At 40.1% G+C, this 13,926-nt stretch overlaps 2 long non-coding RNA genes across 4 annotated transcripts in view; one reads left to right on the top strand and one right to left on the bottom strand.

Annotated features, from left to right (window-relative positions):
* Positions 1-604, bottom strand: part of LOC144456492 (uncharacterized) — a 22,697-nt gene extending 22,093 nt beyond the window's left edge. Inside the window, exon 1 of the long non-coding RNA XR_013485573.1 lies at positions 453-604. This is a non-coding gene — a long non-coding RNA (uncharacterized LOC144456492). The remainder of the gene's footprint in view (positions 1-452) is intronic.
* Positions 1-12,639, top strand: part of LOC110203993 (uncharacterized) — a 17,926-nt gene extending 5,287 nt beyond the window's left edge. For 2 of the 3 annotated variants that reach the window (XR_013485572.1, XR_002323148.2), the window contains 5 exons: positions 3,543-3,650; positions 8,112-8,210; positions 8,301-8,364; positions 9,753-9,844; positions 12,551-12,639. This is a non-coding gene — a long non-coding RNA (uncharacterized LOC110203993). Of the gene's footprint in view, positions 1-719; positions 1,140-3,542; positions 3,651-8,111; positions 8,211-8,300; positions 8,365-9,752; positions 9,845-12,550 lie in introns of those variants that run through there. The other variant, XR_002323146.2, reaches the window with a different exon arrangement.
* Positions 12,640-13,926: the final 1,287 nt, after the last annotated feature.

The following is a 13,926-nucleotide window of genomic DNA, read 5'->3' on the forward strand; positions in this document are numbered from 1 at the left end:
TTGGGGTGGGGGAGGGGGGAGATGGGTGAAAATTTGGAACTCAAAAAACTTGTGGAAGGGAATGTTGAAAACTAAAAATAAATAAATCTATATTTAAAAAAAATGAAGAGGTTGGACCAGAAGACCCCTGAGTTCTCTTTTAGCCCTGCCACTCACAAAACCTTCCAAGTCCATTCTGAGCTAGTCCTCCATGCTGACTTCCCCCCTCAGTTAACCCTTCCAGGAGAGAAGCATAAGCAGCAAACAAAAAGCAACTTGCCAAGTACAATGCTTTCCTTCAAGGCAACTCCCAAGCAAGAAGTTCGTCCTGCTAGCCAGTGATCTGACTTGACAGCCTGCAGTGAAGCCCCTGGGGCTGTCTGCAGCTTCCTCCCCATCAGAGGTGTTCCCCACTCCAGCAGACTGGCTACCCTCCCAACCTAAAGGGGTGAAAACGATGATCAGATAAATACCATTTGGGGACCATTCAACTATATCAGAGTTCAATTCGAGCTCTTGAGGCAGGTGCAGTGTGGCCCCTGACGTCCCCCATCCTCGGCAGGGCGTTCAGCTGATCTCCTGCAATTTCACATCCCACCAGATTTAAACTGTGGGCCAGCACAGATACTCAGGCAACCATGGGCGGAGCAGTGTTGATGGTCGGTGACGTCAGCGATGGCCTTTGTGAAGTCTGAGCCCACCCTGCTGCCTGGCGACGCGCCTCCACCCCCATCCACTCAGGTCCCCCTCTGAGACGCCAGGAGCTGCCCTCTGGGTCTGCCCATCCCGTGGTTCTTTTAACCCCACCCCCCTTTTCCCCTCCCTGCCAGGAGCCCTACTGGGTTCGTTTTACCCGCCCCACCCCTCTCAGAACCGCTGAGAAGAGAACCTGACTGTTCTCTTGACCTCCAAGTGGCTCATCTGACTGAAACCCTAGCAGGTGCCCTATAGGCACAGAGGAAGAAGCTGAACTGGACAAGTGTCCATGGCACAGGCTCTACATCTCTTTGTCCATCCCTTTTACCCCTGAGAAAACCCATTTGTTTGTATCTTCCTATCCCCAGCTCTTTCTATATCTTTTTTTTTATTATGTTCATAATATTGAAGAACGGGTGTCATCTCATAGGCCTCCAGGGAGGAGGATCCTAATGCCTCCTAAGGTCAGCAGTTCTACTTCTGGCTAGTTCTCGGTGTTAAGGAAGTACTGTGGGACATCCTTTAAAACTGTCCTGTATATTCAAACAAAAGAGACCTGAATTTCCTCAAGTAAAGCCTTAATTTACTTCTGTGCTACTTCTGCCTAATGTGTAGTCCACACCTAATTTGTCTTCCATGTCATAGCTCTTTCTAAGGGTTGGTAGGTTGGTGTAGTTGGGGGGAAATGTGCCCGATAGGGAAACGGAAGAACTCGATTCAAATCTTGGCTCTTTGATTTATTACCAAGTTGACCTTTGATTTCATTAGATTGAAATCAGTTTTTTTGGAGTAGGTGTCTTCTGAGGTCCTTCCCACGTCTGAATCTATGAAACTCTACCAGTAAATGATCAAAGGTCTTGTTGAGATAACACTTTCTTTGCAATGATTCTTTGAGAAGATAGTCCTATTGTTATTTTCTATGCTTCCATGATCCTAGAAGCCACGTTTATCTCATATCAGAATCCAAAGATGTTTGATTTGCGAAGAGCAAAAAAGACCTTATTATATAGTATGGTTTCTCTTCTATGTGTGTGGTGGAGGGGATCCCATTTTATAGACTATAGGTGCTGCATTTATTTGTAGTAAAATAAGGGCCTATGTAGGACTGGCTGGTAATAATAGCAAATATTTATAAAACTCTTGCTATGTGCCAACCACTGTGCTAATTGCTTTGCAAATATTGTCTCATTTGATCCTTACAATAACCTTGGGTGGTGGTGCTATTATTATCCTCATTTGACAGATAAGGAAAGTGAGGCAAACAGATGTTAAGTGACTTGCCTGAGGTCACACAACTAATAAGTGTCTAAGGCTGGATTTCAACCCAGGATTTCTTGACTCCAGGACCAATGCTTTATCAGTTGTAACACCTAGCTGCCCCTGATAGTAGGTAACAGGGTGTCACTTGTGGAACTCTAAATATGTTGTCGAACATTTTCTGTCCTGTTACAGCGCCTGAGATGCCAGGTTACATTCCTTTTGGATTAAAACATTATTTCCCAAAGACGCATTTTGAAATGAAGGTTTTATCTGGAAGGGTATAATAATAATGAAAATGTTTGTTATGGAGTTATAGAAACACCTAAGAGTTCCATCCTAATGTATCATCTAGCTAAGTTTTAGTAAATGGTAACCTATTCATAGTCACAGAACTCATCAGTAATAGAGCCAGAATTAGAACCTGAAGCCTTGGTCCATGATCCAAACGATAGCTTACATTATTTTCTATAAGAGTCAATATATAGTGTATTGGATAAAGCGCTGGCTTGAATTCAAGCCCATTCTATTAAACACACTTGCTGTGTGATGCTGGGAAAGTCACTTTACCTACCTCTCAATGTTTTGGGCAACTGTTTAAGAGTATATGTCACAGAGAAGGTGTTATTCTGAATGGCGAGGGGGAGTTCCTCACTGATCAAATCCTGAATGTAAACTGTGAGTTCTGGCCAATGAATCTTCATCTGCAGAGCCTAAGTATTGAGTTCCTTTTGCCCAGCTCCAGGTTAACAGGTTCCATCTAGCAAAGGGGGTGGGGTGGGGAAATGGAGCATATATCAGGTTTTAAATGGGAGAGGAGATTGAGAGCATGGGGTGGAGCCTGGAGGGTACTTGCATAGGTCACTGCAGTAAAAAGGTGGAAGGTAGACTCCTATGGGGAAAGGACAAAAAAATAGATGGAGAAATAGAAATAAAAATGAAAGGGATACTAGAAATTATTTACTTCGATTTAGCCCAAGACTGGCCCTAAAAAGATTATATTTTTAAAACATTAGTCACTTAACAATCAATTACTATGCAGACACTGCATTGATTGCCGGAGATGCAGATATAAGCACAAAGAAAGATAACCCCTGCCTGCAAAGAGTTTAAATTCTAATGGGGAAAGACAACATAAAAGGAATCTGAAAAGCTGGGAGGTATACTGACTTAATGGAATGGTGGCAAAATCTATATATAGAGGTAAAAGAACTGAGAGAAGAATGAAATTCAGTGTATGGCCTGGGACTCTTCCCCAAAATGGAGATTCTGGGAAGAATTCACCAGTGAGAGAAGGGAGATGCGGGGTGGAGGGATGTTCCAGGGTGAGGTCACAGATGTTCCTAGAGCAGTCAATCTGAACTTTTGCTAAGCAGAGTGTTTCTGATTTCTAGGGAGAAATAATTTCTATATTTCTGTTATCTTCTTGGATCACTGAAATGCTTTTAGTTCCCATGGTCATTTTGAATAGGTTGACATGTCATAGAACCTTCCTTGTAATGAGCAGTGCTCGACCCTTTCTGTTGCAGTTGGTTTGTTACTAAATTCATGCAAGGTGAAAACTTGGGTTTGGGATAACGTGATATTTATGGAGCTTTCTTTGTCTTTAGATTTATTGGATAGTACTTTGATAGAGCCAAAACAACGAACATTAGAAGAGGACCACACACCATTTTCCCCTGCTGCCTAAATGCCAGGAGAAAACTCAATTCCTAAAGGTAACATTGTACATATAGCAAAGTTAAAGGTAAAATGCTAATTGTGTGTTTAGAAAGGCTGACCTCTGAACCTGGCCAATGTGAGTGACTGGTGCCTGACTAGAAGGATGCTGTAGAGGAAGAATACTGCAAGAGGAGAGGATAAGAGTTCTGAAGATAAATTTCACTCATTTTAAAGTTTTGCTTAGAGCTTGCTTATTACAGAAGAAATTAAAGAAAATGAATGAAAAAGCATTTATTAAGTGCTAACCATGTGTTAAATGCTGAGGATGCAATTACAAAACCAGATACCTTCCTGCCCTCAAGTAGCTTACATTCCAATGGGAACAACACACACAGGGGAGTGGTGGCCAGAGGAGTACACTTTGGTCCAGAAAGTCAAAGTTGCGTCATAAACATTTATTAAGTACCTACTATGAGCCTCCTCTGAACTCTGCTTAGCTCTGCTAAGTGCTAGGGAGACAAAGTGAGCCACAAACAGTCCCTACTTTTAAGGAATTCACAATCTAATGAGGGAGACAACCTGTGAATACTATATATACAAATAAATATGCACACACACACACATATACACACATACATATAGCACATACATACATATACACATATACATACATACGTGTGTGTGTGTGTGTGTGTACACACATATATATATATATTGTAAGTAATCAGTGGGAAGGCTTTAGCATTAAGGGATACTAGGAAAGCCTTCTTGTAAAAGATGTCATTTTATGTGGGACTTCAAGGAAACCGGAGAATCTAAGAGACAGAGATGGGGGAAGGAGAGAATTCCAGACAAGGACAGCAAATGAATATGCCCAAAGTGTGGAGATAGAGTATTTTGTGTACAGGCAACAAAGAAGCCAGCATCAGTAGATCTCAGAGTACAATGAGGGAAGAAAGATATTACATGATTGGAAAGGTACTGGGGAAAGATTATGAAAGCTTTTAAAAAACAAACAGAGGATTTTATACATGATCCTGGAGGTGATGGGGAGCCACTGAAGTTTATGAAATAGAGGGTCTGATGTGATCAGACCTGTGCCTTAGTGGAGCATGGATTGGAGTGGGGAGAAACTTGAGACAAGGAAACCAATCGATATGCTGTTGTGATAGACCAGGCATGAGGTGATGAGGACCTATATCAGAGTGGTAGCAGTGTTGGAGCAGAGGGCACATACAGGAGAGATGTTGTTAAAGTAGAATCAATAGGATTTGGCAACACATTGGACGTGCCAACTGAAGACTTGAGGGTTTGAGCATATGTTTAGGTTTTGAGCCTGTGGGGATGGTTGGTGCCCTTGACAATAACAAAGGAATTTGAAAGAGGGGAAAGTTTTTGGGAAAAGATAAGGAGTCTGGTGTTGGACATGTTCAGTTTAAGATGTCTATAGGACATCCTATTCAAAATAGCCAATAGTCAGCTGTTCGGAGATGTAAGACCAGAGACTGGGAGAGACATGTTGTTGTTCAGTTGTTTCCATCATGCCCTGCTTTTCTTGACCCCATTTGAGATTTTCTTCGCAAAGATACTGGAGTGGCTTGCTATTTTTTTTCTCCAGCTCATTTTAGAGATGAGGAAACTGAGGCAAACAGGGTTAAGAGACTTGCTCAGGGTCACACAGCTAGTAAGCATCTTGGGCTGGAGTTGAACTCAGGAAGATGTACCTTCTTGACTCCAGGCCCAGCATTGTATCCACTGAGCCACTAGCTGCCTGGGTGAGAGATTAGGGCTGGATAAAGAGATCTGAGAATAATCTGCATAGAGATGATAATTGAATCTATGGGAATAAATGGATCACCAAGCAAAATAGTATAGAATAGTATAATATAAAAGAATAAAAGAAGAGGGCCTTGAGGAGTATCCAGGGTTAGCAGGTATGAGCTAGATTAAAGTTCAGCAAAGGATACTGAGAAGCAGTGTTCAAACACGTAAGAGAATCAAGAGGGAGCAGTGTCACAAAATTTTAGAACGATGGAAGGAGGATTCAAGAAGGAGGAGGATTGAAAAAGCATTGGTGACTTTGGAGAAAGCTATTTCAGTTAAGAGAGAAGAGGAAATGAAGTGAAGGCACCCATTGTGGAAGGCCTTTTCAAAGAGTTTACTCGCAAAAGGGAGGAAATAGGATAATAGCTGTTGAGGAAAGATGGTATCATGAAGTGAGGGTTTTTTGAGAATGAGAGAGAAACGAGTGTGTCTATAGGCAGAAGAAAGCAGCAGTAGACAGGATGAGATTGGAGATATTTGACAGAGTGGGAATAATAGAGAAGGTAATCTTTTGGAGAAGACAGGAAGGAATGGGATCACTTGTGCATCTAGAAAGGTTTCCCTTGTTAAGAAGGACCATCTATCTGTTCAGGTGAGACATGACTGAAGGCATCTGAATGATGTTAGATGAGGAAGGGACAAGTGGAAGCTCATGGGAAGTGACCTCATTAGTTCCAGTGAAATATGAACAAGGTTCTCAGTTGAGAGGGTAGGGAAAGGGAAGCTATGGAAAGTTTGAAGAGAAATAAAAAGTTTGAGAAAGTTACTATGGCGAGCAGGATAGCGAATCAATTAGGGAAGTATAAAAGGATTGCCCTTCTGCAGGGAGGGCCCAGTAGAGCTAAAGTGACATAAATTTGTAGTGGACTCAGCATAGTTTTGTAATTTTCTCCAGCTTTGTTGAGTAACCTAAGAACAAGAACGAAGGCAGCAGATGGTGGGAATAATCCGAGTTAAAAGGATATTAGATGGAGCATAGAGAAGCAGATTGATATACTCCGTTCAGGAATAATGACATGTTTGGTCATGGTTCCATAACTGGGGGGATGAGGAGGAGTTTAAATTGAATATTTCTGCCTTTCTACATTTGATTATGAGGTTTTTATGCCCTACTCCATGGTCAATTTTTGTGTAGGTGCCATGAGAAGAAGGTATATTTCTTTCCATCCCCATTCAGTTTTCTCCAGAGGTCAATTATATCTAACTTTTCTAAAATTCTATTCACCTCCTTAACTTCTTTCTTGTTTATTTAATGGTTAGATTTATGTAGTTATAAGAGAGGAAAGTTGAGGTACCCCACTAGTATAGTCTTACTGTTTATTTCCTAATGTAATTCATCTAACTTCTTTAAGAATTTCGATGCCATACCATTTGGTGCATATATGTTTGGTACTGATATTACTGTATTGTATATGATACCTTTTAGCAGGAGGTGGTTTCCTTCCTTAGCTCTTTTAATTGGATCTATTTTTGCCTTTGCTTTGTCTGAGTTCATGATTACAGCCCTTGCTTTTTTTTTTTAATCAGCATAACACATATTCCTCCAACCCCCTACCTTTACTCTGTGTGTTTCTCTCTACTTTAACTGTATTTTCTGTAACAGCACGTTGTAGGATTCTGGTTTTTAACCCATTCTTCTATTCACTTCCTTTTTATGAGTGATTCATCCCATTCACATTCATAGTTTTGATTACTAACTAAATATTTGCCTCCATCCTGTGTTTCCTCCTGTTTATCCTTCTCTCTTTCCTTTCACCTTATCCCTCCTCACCACTGTTTTGCTTCTGACCACCACCTTTCCCCATATGCCCTCCCTTCTGTCAGTTTCCCTTTGGGGAGGAGTTTGAAATGAAAGAGTAGGAGATGGGACAGTGAAGTAGTTAGCAAGAAGGCTGTGGAGGAGGTGGTTGGAGAAGATGGAGTAAAATGAATCATGGGTGAGATTTTGCTGAAGTAGTATCCTCAAAGAGGCAGTCATCAATCAGGAAAGGCTGTGGTGTAAGAGCAGAAGAACCTCCAGAACATGGTCTGGTTGCTAGCCAGTTGCTGAGATGACTTTGAAAAAGAGATTGTTTGAAAAGAGCGAACATCCAAGCAAAGTGTAACAAGTAATACTAGGTGAAGATCTGCATTCAAATCCGGCCTCGGACACTTACTGGCTGTGTGATCTTGGGCAAGTCATTTAATCCTGTTTGCCTCAGTTTCCTCATCTGTAAAATGAGCTGGAAAAGGAAATTACAAATTACTCCAATATCTTTGCCAAGAAAACCACAAGTGGGGTCACAAAAGGTCTGAAATAACTGAACAACAAATGCCAACATGCTTCAGATTAGTCCGTGTTCCATGACTCTTGTTTTTCATTTAATTTTATAATTAACAAAATTATTTTTTTCTCTCTCTTACACTTCTAACATTGAAAAAAACCTTTATAAAAATACACATAATCAATCCAAAAAATAGGACATGTCCAAGTCCAAAAACTATATCCATTCTGCACCTTGCATCCATCAGCTCTCTGCCGGGAGGTGGGTAGTACACGTCATCTTCGGTGCTCTGGAATCTTGTCTGGTCACTGAATTAATCAGTCACGATTTGTATTTAGGGAGTATATTATGCAATAGGCACATAGTAGATGTGCAGCAAATGTTTGTTTTTAATGCAAATTTTTACAGTATCTTTCAACTTATTCTAAGAAATACCTAGCCTCACAGGTCATACCAGACAGTCTAGGAGAGTCTGCTATCATCTCTACCTTGGAAAACTTTACTGAAGAATTGAAGAAAACGTTTGAGGTAATATTGACTTCAACACTGTGATGAATTCATTAAGATCAACATTTCCCTTCGTTGATGCAACTCACAAACCTTTCTAATTATTTATAGGCTGTCTCAGCCAACTAACCCATCACTTTCTGGCTAATCTAGTGCTGAGCTTCACTACACCAAGGTGGGTGTTGGTGGATAAGAGCACATTCTCTCACAAGGCCAACACTGTAAGCCTGTCCCACGTGATAGGATAATCAAAATTGTGTTCCACTGATATGGCCTTTGAGAGCCCAAGGTCACCTCCATATCATGATGAAACACTCCAGTAGGACTTTAGTAGAGGTTGACATAGTCATGGTCAACATAGTAAAAGAATAGGTTGCAGTGACTGAATAATGACCAGTTTTGTAATTTTGTAATGCCTAGTTTTCTGTACTCAACTGCATGTCTGTGGAATAGTTACTTGAGTTTGAGGGGGAGGAGTAGTAAACTTACTCTGATACATATACATAATCACCTAGTCTACCTTCTCACCAGTGTTGTCCATTTCTAGGAAGGCTGTAGAATGAAGCTAACCAGAGCCATACAAGTGAACTCTTCCCCATGTCCTCATTAACACTGCAGTCATACTAACTACTTTAATAAGAAAGGATGATTTGAATTTTTGAATCTTTGTAAAATCTTTGTAAAAAAATTACTGACATGGGAATTTCATGTTCTGTTTGCAGTGTGAATAACTGCAATTTCTGTAGGCCCTTTCAGAATCAATTAAGCAACAAGTATTTATTAGTCACTTGCATGCTTCAGACATTGTTTCAGGGGTGAAGATAAAAAGGCAAAAGCAAAACACATACTATCCTCAAGGAGCTTACATTCTAGCAGAGGTGACAACAGATACACAAATAAGTATACACAAAATAGATCCAACATAAAAAAAAATATATTTTTTAGAAAGGGAAGTTGGAGTTGCAGCTTGGGTGATCAAGAAAGGTTAAATATGGAAGGTTTAATGTTATCTGATCAGTGTTAGATAGGACTCTTTGATGATTCGTTGCCTTTTAAAGAGTTTGTCCACACCAATGGTTAAGGTAATTCTCTGGCCTCATCCTCTATATGGCCAAAATATTAGTGAGCAGTTACAACAATCTTTGAAAACCTTTGCCATTTTTCTTTAAAACAACTCAGAGCGTTGCTAGCATTTTAACTAAATCTTCTGGAAATGTTTTCAAAGGTCCCTTCCAATGTTAAAATGCTGTCACTCTAAGAAAATTATACAAGTTAAGACAGAGTATGTAGACTATGACAGCATGTGCTGAGGAAATGAACGCGAGTCTTCTGTTGCCATATGTTGTTCTTGGCTTAACTAATCAATAGTGTTATCAATTAGCATTCTGGCATCATTCCTTTAAGTGAAAATATAGTACTTTTAGTCATATCTTGCTTAGCTTTTTTTTTTCTTTTTACATTTTTATTGATCATTAATCCCTCCATCTTCCCTTCACCAAGACCCTTCTCAATGAAGAAAAACTGTATGATATAAATCTAATTAACCTTTTGGTTATGATTCAGTCTAGGAACGAGGAAAAAGACGTTTGTTTCCAAAATGCTATGAAAGCATTTGAGAAGTTAACCATGCTTTTAAACCAGATATATCAATGCAGGTAAATACTCATTAAACTGAGTGCAGTAGCCACTTTATGAAATGGTCTAGAGACTGAAAGCAAATTGAAAAAATCTGTGATCTTAAGAAACTTGCCCTGTCACTACCACATGGTAGTCGTTAACGTTTATCTTTCTTCTCTTCTTTTTCTCATTCCTCCTCACCCTTTTTGTTTTTCTGCCCTCTCTTTATTCCCCTCCTTTTTCTTTCATGCCCAGCCTTTAACGTAACCTGGCTGTGTGACCCTGGGAAAGTCTTTGGACTTCTCAGCGTTTTAGGGAATTGTCTCAAGGACTGGAGATTGCAGAGGGGATGCCAAGCTGCATCAGCAAAGGGAATTTCCTCATCCAGGAGTCCCCTATATCAATGAAATCACAGGCCCTATTGCTATCCTTACAAATGATGACTCTCTGGGAGAGGAAGTAGGGAGGATTATGTTGGGAAATGTAGGTAATACATATAACAAACATAGCAACAAAATTTATTTTTAAAAATGATCATTTTGGGGTCAGCTAGGTGGCACAGTGGATAGAGCTCTGGCCTTGGAGTCAGGAGGACCTGAGTTCAAATCCAGCCTCAGACACATGATATTTATTATCTGTGTGACCCTGGGCAAGTCACTTAATCCCGATGGCCTCACCAAAAGAAGCAGAAATAAATTATCATTTTTATTAAGTTGAAAAGACATTGTTTTTCTGGACTGGAGATGGATAAAAGTTGGACAGTATGGGTTGTGCTCTACACTGTTGATAGCCTAGCTCAGGGATGCGGAACCTGTGGCGTGAAGGCCACATGTGGCCCACCAGCTCCTCAAGTATGTCCCTTTGACTGAATCCAAAAGGGCCATACTTGAGGACCTAGAGGGCCACATGTAGCCTCCAGGCCGAGGGTTCCCCACCCCTGGCCTAGCTGCGTTAGAACCCATATATTTTTTTTCCTGGAGATGACCTTGAAAAACAAAAAGACAAAGCATCAGATATGGTATATTGAGGTGAGCCTTAGAGAGATCAGCCTTCAAGGAAGAAAATGGCATATAATGGCAGAAGACAGAAGGGGTAGTAGGTAGGTGTCCTTTCTGAGGGCTTTTGTGTTTGGGAGGCAGTGTGCTGCAATAGTGAAGACAATGAGTTTGGAGTCAGAGAACCTGAGTTCAAATTCTACCTTAGTCGTTTATTAATATTAACTATGATCTTGGGCAAATCACCCAACTTCAGCTAGTCTCAGTTTCCTCACCTGTAAAATGAGGGGGCTGGTCTTGATGACCTTTTTAAGGTCTCTTCCAGCTTGGAATCCATGATCTGTGGTTGGCACTCTAGTGCTGCCACTTGCTTTGTGACCTTGAGCACTTAACTTTACTATACCGCATTTTATACATTTGTACAATGAAGTGGTTGGATTAGACGACCTCTAAGGTCCCTGTAGCTCCAAATGTATGCTCCTGTGACCTAGTATTCTCTGTATGCTCTCGTACCAGCAGCCAGAATGCTCCATATGCACCTCTTTACTCAATATTTCTATAGCATCTTAAAGTTCTACAAAGTGCTTTCCCCTTCCCAGTCCTGTGACGGAGGGTAATGCAAGTATTTTTATTTCCATTCTGAAGGCTCTGGTGAAGTGACTTAACCCATAGTCACACAGCTAATAGGTGACCTTTGAGCCAGGACTAAAACTTGGACCCCTTGATTTCAAAACTCATCATCTTTTCCACTACACCTGCTGTCTTTCAACATACTCCTTGATTTTCTCTAACACATACTTATCTAAAACCTAGAGTCAGTCAACATTGATTAGGTGCCTACTGTATTTTAGGCACTGTGCTAAGCACTGGGGATACAGAGAAAGGCAAAAGATAGTCCCTGCTCTCAAGGAGCTCACAATCTAAAGGCAGAGAAAACATGCAAACAATTGTATGTTCACACAAGCTACAGTTATCCCTTCCCTGTAGAGGGGTTAGGGGCACCTCTGCCATCTGGAAAATCCACATTAAATCTTTTGGTTCTCCCTTCACATCAGAGAAGGTCTGAATTTTTTCTTTTTCTTTTATGGGGTGTTTACTGTACCATATTGTAAAATTTGGGTTAAGTATTTGGTCATAGGCTCTGTGTCATCTGGTGGCCTTCATGTGTAGCCTATGACTTCTGCAAAACTTCCCCCAAATTCCCATTTAATTTCTTATGCCAACCCATAATATATCAAAATTGCAATGGGGAAAATCACAATGTGGAAGGATAATGGTATATGAAGGATAAATTGTAAAGGGAGTAGAATTAAGGAGGATAAGGAAAGGCTTCCTTTCCAATCGGAAGACAGACTTTTAGATTTGGGAATAGATAGAACTTGGCCATTTACACTATTGGAAGAGCCCAATGCTATTTGTCTTCAGAAAGTTTGTGGCAATTCCTGCAAGAGGACTTCTATAGCTATATGTGTTGGAGATTTTTTTAAATGGAAAAATGCAATGTATGAATTTGAACGGAATCCTTAAGTAGCACCACTCAGAAGGAAAGGGAAAAGTCTACATTTGCTTGGTCCAAGATGATAGAAATTCCCACTCCATGGCTGGTCAGTAACTTCTCAGTGACCTTGTGGTGCATCTTAGAGTAGGGGATATCCTTCTTATTGGCTCTTTGAATTCTTAGGGGGAATTGGGGTTATGGCTTAAGGTCAGACTTCGCTCGCTGCATTTGTGTTTTCTCTCCTATCCCAGTCTAAACCAGCTGAGGAAAAGATGAATGAAGACGGCTTGCTCACTCTTTTGTCCTTGACTAAATAAATGATGCACTGACATTGCAGCTGTTGTTGACACCATTCTGTTCTATTTCCATCATGGAGTTATTTCAATTAGAACTGAATATAAAATATTGCATTGGCTTCAAGTTGGATATTTTTTAGCTACTTGTCCACAAACACTCTGTTTTGGGGTTAAGTTTGGTCAGAAGAAAGAATGTTCAGGCAGTAAACAACTTTAAGAACTCTTTTAAAAACTCAGTTGAAGCGATGAGTAATAAAAAAAGAAATCCGTCTTTTCTTTCTGCCAAAGTTAATTTTTTCCTTTTTCCAATTGCTTTAATTTCATCCGTCTCTTCTTAAAATTTGTTTTGGAGTTAAAATTAAACCTTTTTATTTTAGAAAAAAATGAAGGAAAAATAAGATGGAAAAGATGAGGTGCTAGATTTCAGAAAGTTTCTCATCTAGATTGGAATAACTTTCTTTTCCCCAGCAGGTGGGTGTTTTGACTTCTTAAAACTGACGTGAAGCCAAGCAATCTTCAAAATTGGAAAAAAGATTAAAAAATGGAGAGTATATAAAGTACCTGTGAAGATTGAACACATGAAATCATGTACATATTTGAGCACTTGAATTTTTATAATAGGAAAACATTGATTCATATGCCTATTTTTGGCAGTGACCTTGTTTATACTTTAAAATACATGTTAATCAGTTTAAACCATTGAAAAGATTAAGGTCACTGCATTTAGAGATAGAAAGGATATTGGAAATCATTTAATTCAACCTCCTTGACTGTGAATGAGGAAATGGAAGTCCAGAGAGATCATTGTACAGGTAGGAATTGGCAGAGCCATGATGGTAGTCAAAAAGTATTTATGAAGCTCCTACTAGTCCAAATCCGGTCTTGCATACTAGCTGTGTGACCCTGGGCAAGTCATAACCTTTTTACCTCAGTTCCTTTATCTGTAAAATGAGCTAGAGAAGGCAAACCACTCCAGTATTTTGCCAAGAAACCCCCAAATGGAGTCATGAAGAGTCTGACACAACTGAACAACAATAAAACTCCTACTGTGGTGCCAAGGACTGTGCTTGGAGACACAAAGAAAGGCCAAAGACAGTCCCTACTTTCAAGAAGCTCACAGGATGTGAACTTAAAATTCTGACTCCAGATCTTTTCTTTAACTTAACATTGTATTACCCCCGCCCATTACATATAAAAACATTTTTTAATATTCATTTAATTTTTTTTGAATTCCAAATTCTCTTCTCCCTGCTCCCTCTCCTCCCCTTCTCAATGGAAGGCAAGCCATTTGATACAGGTTATACATATGGAGTCATGCAAAACATTTCCAT

The sequence above is a fragment of the Phascolarctos cinereus genome, unplaced genomic scaffold, assembly GCF_003287225.1.
Source record: "Phascolarctos cinereus isolate Bilbo 61053 unplaced genomic scaffold, phaCin_HiC Scaffold_42;HRSCAF=564, whole genome shotgun sequence".
NCBI classification, from domain to species: Eukaryota; Metazoa; Chordata; class Mammalia; order Diprotodontia; family Phascolarctidae; genus Phascolarctos; species Phascolarctos cinereus.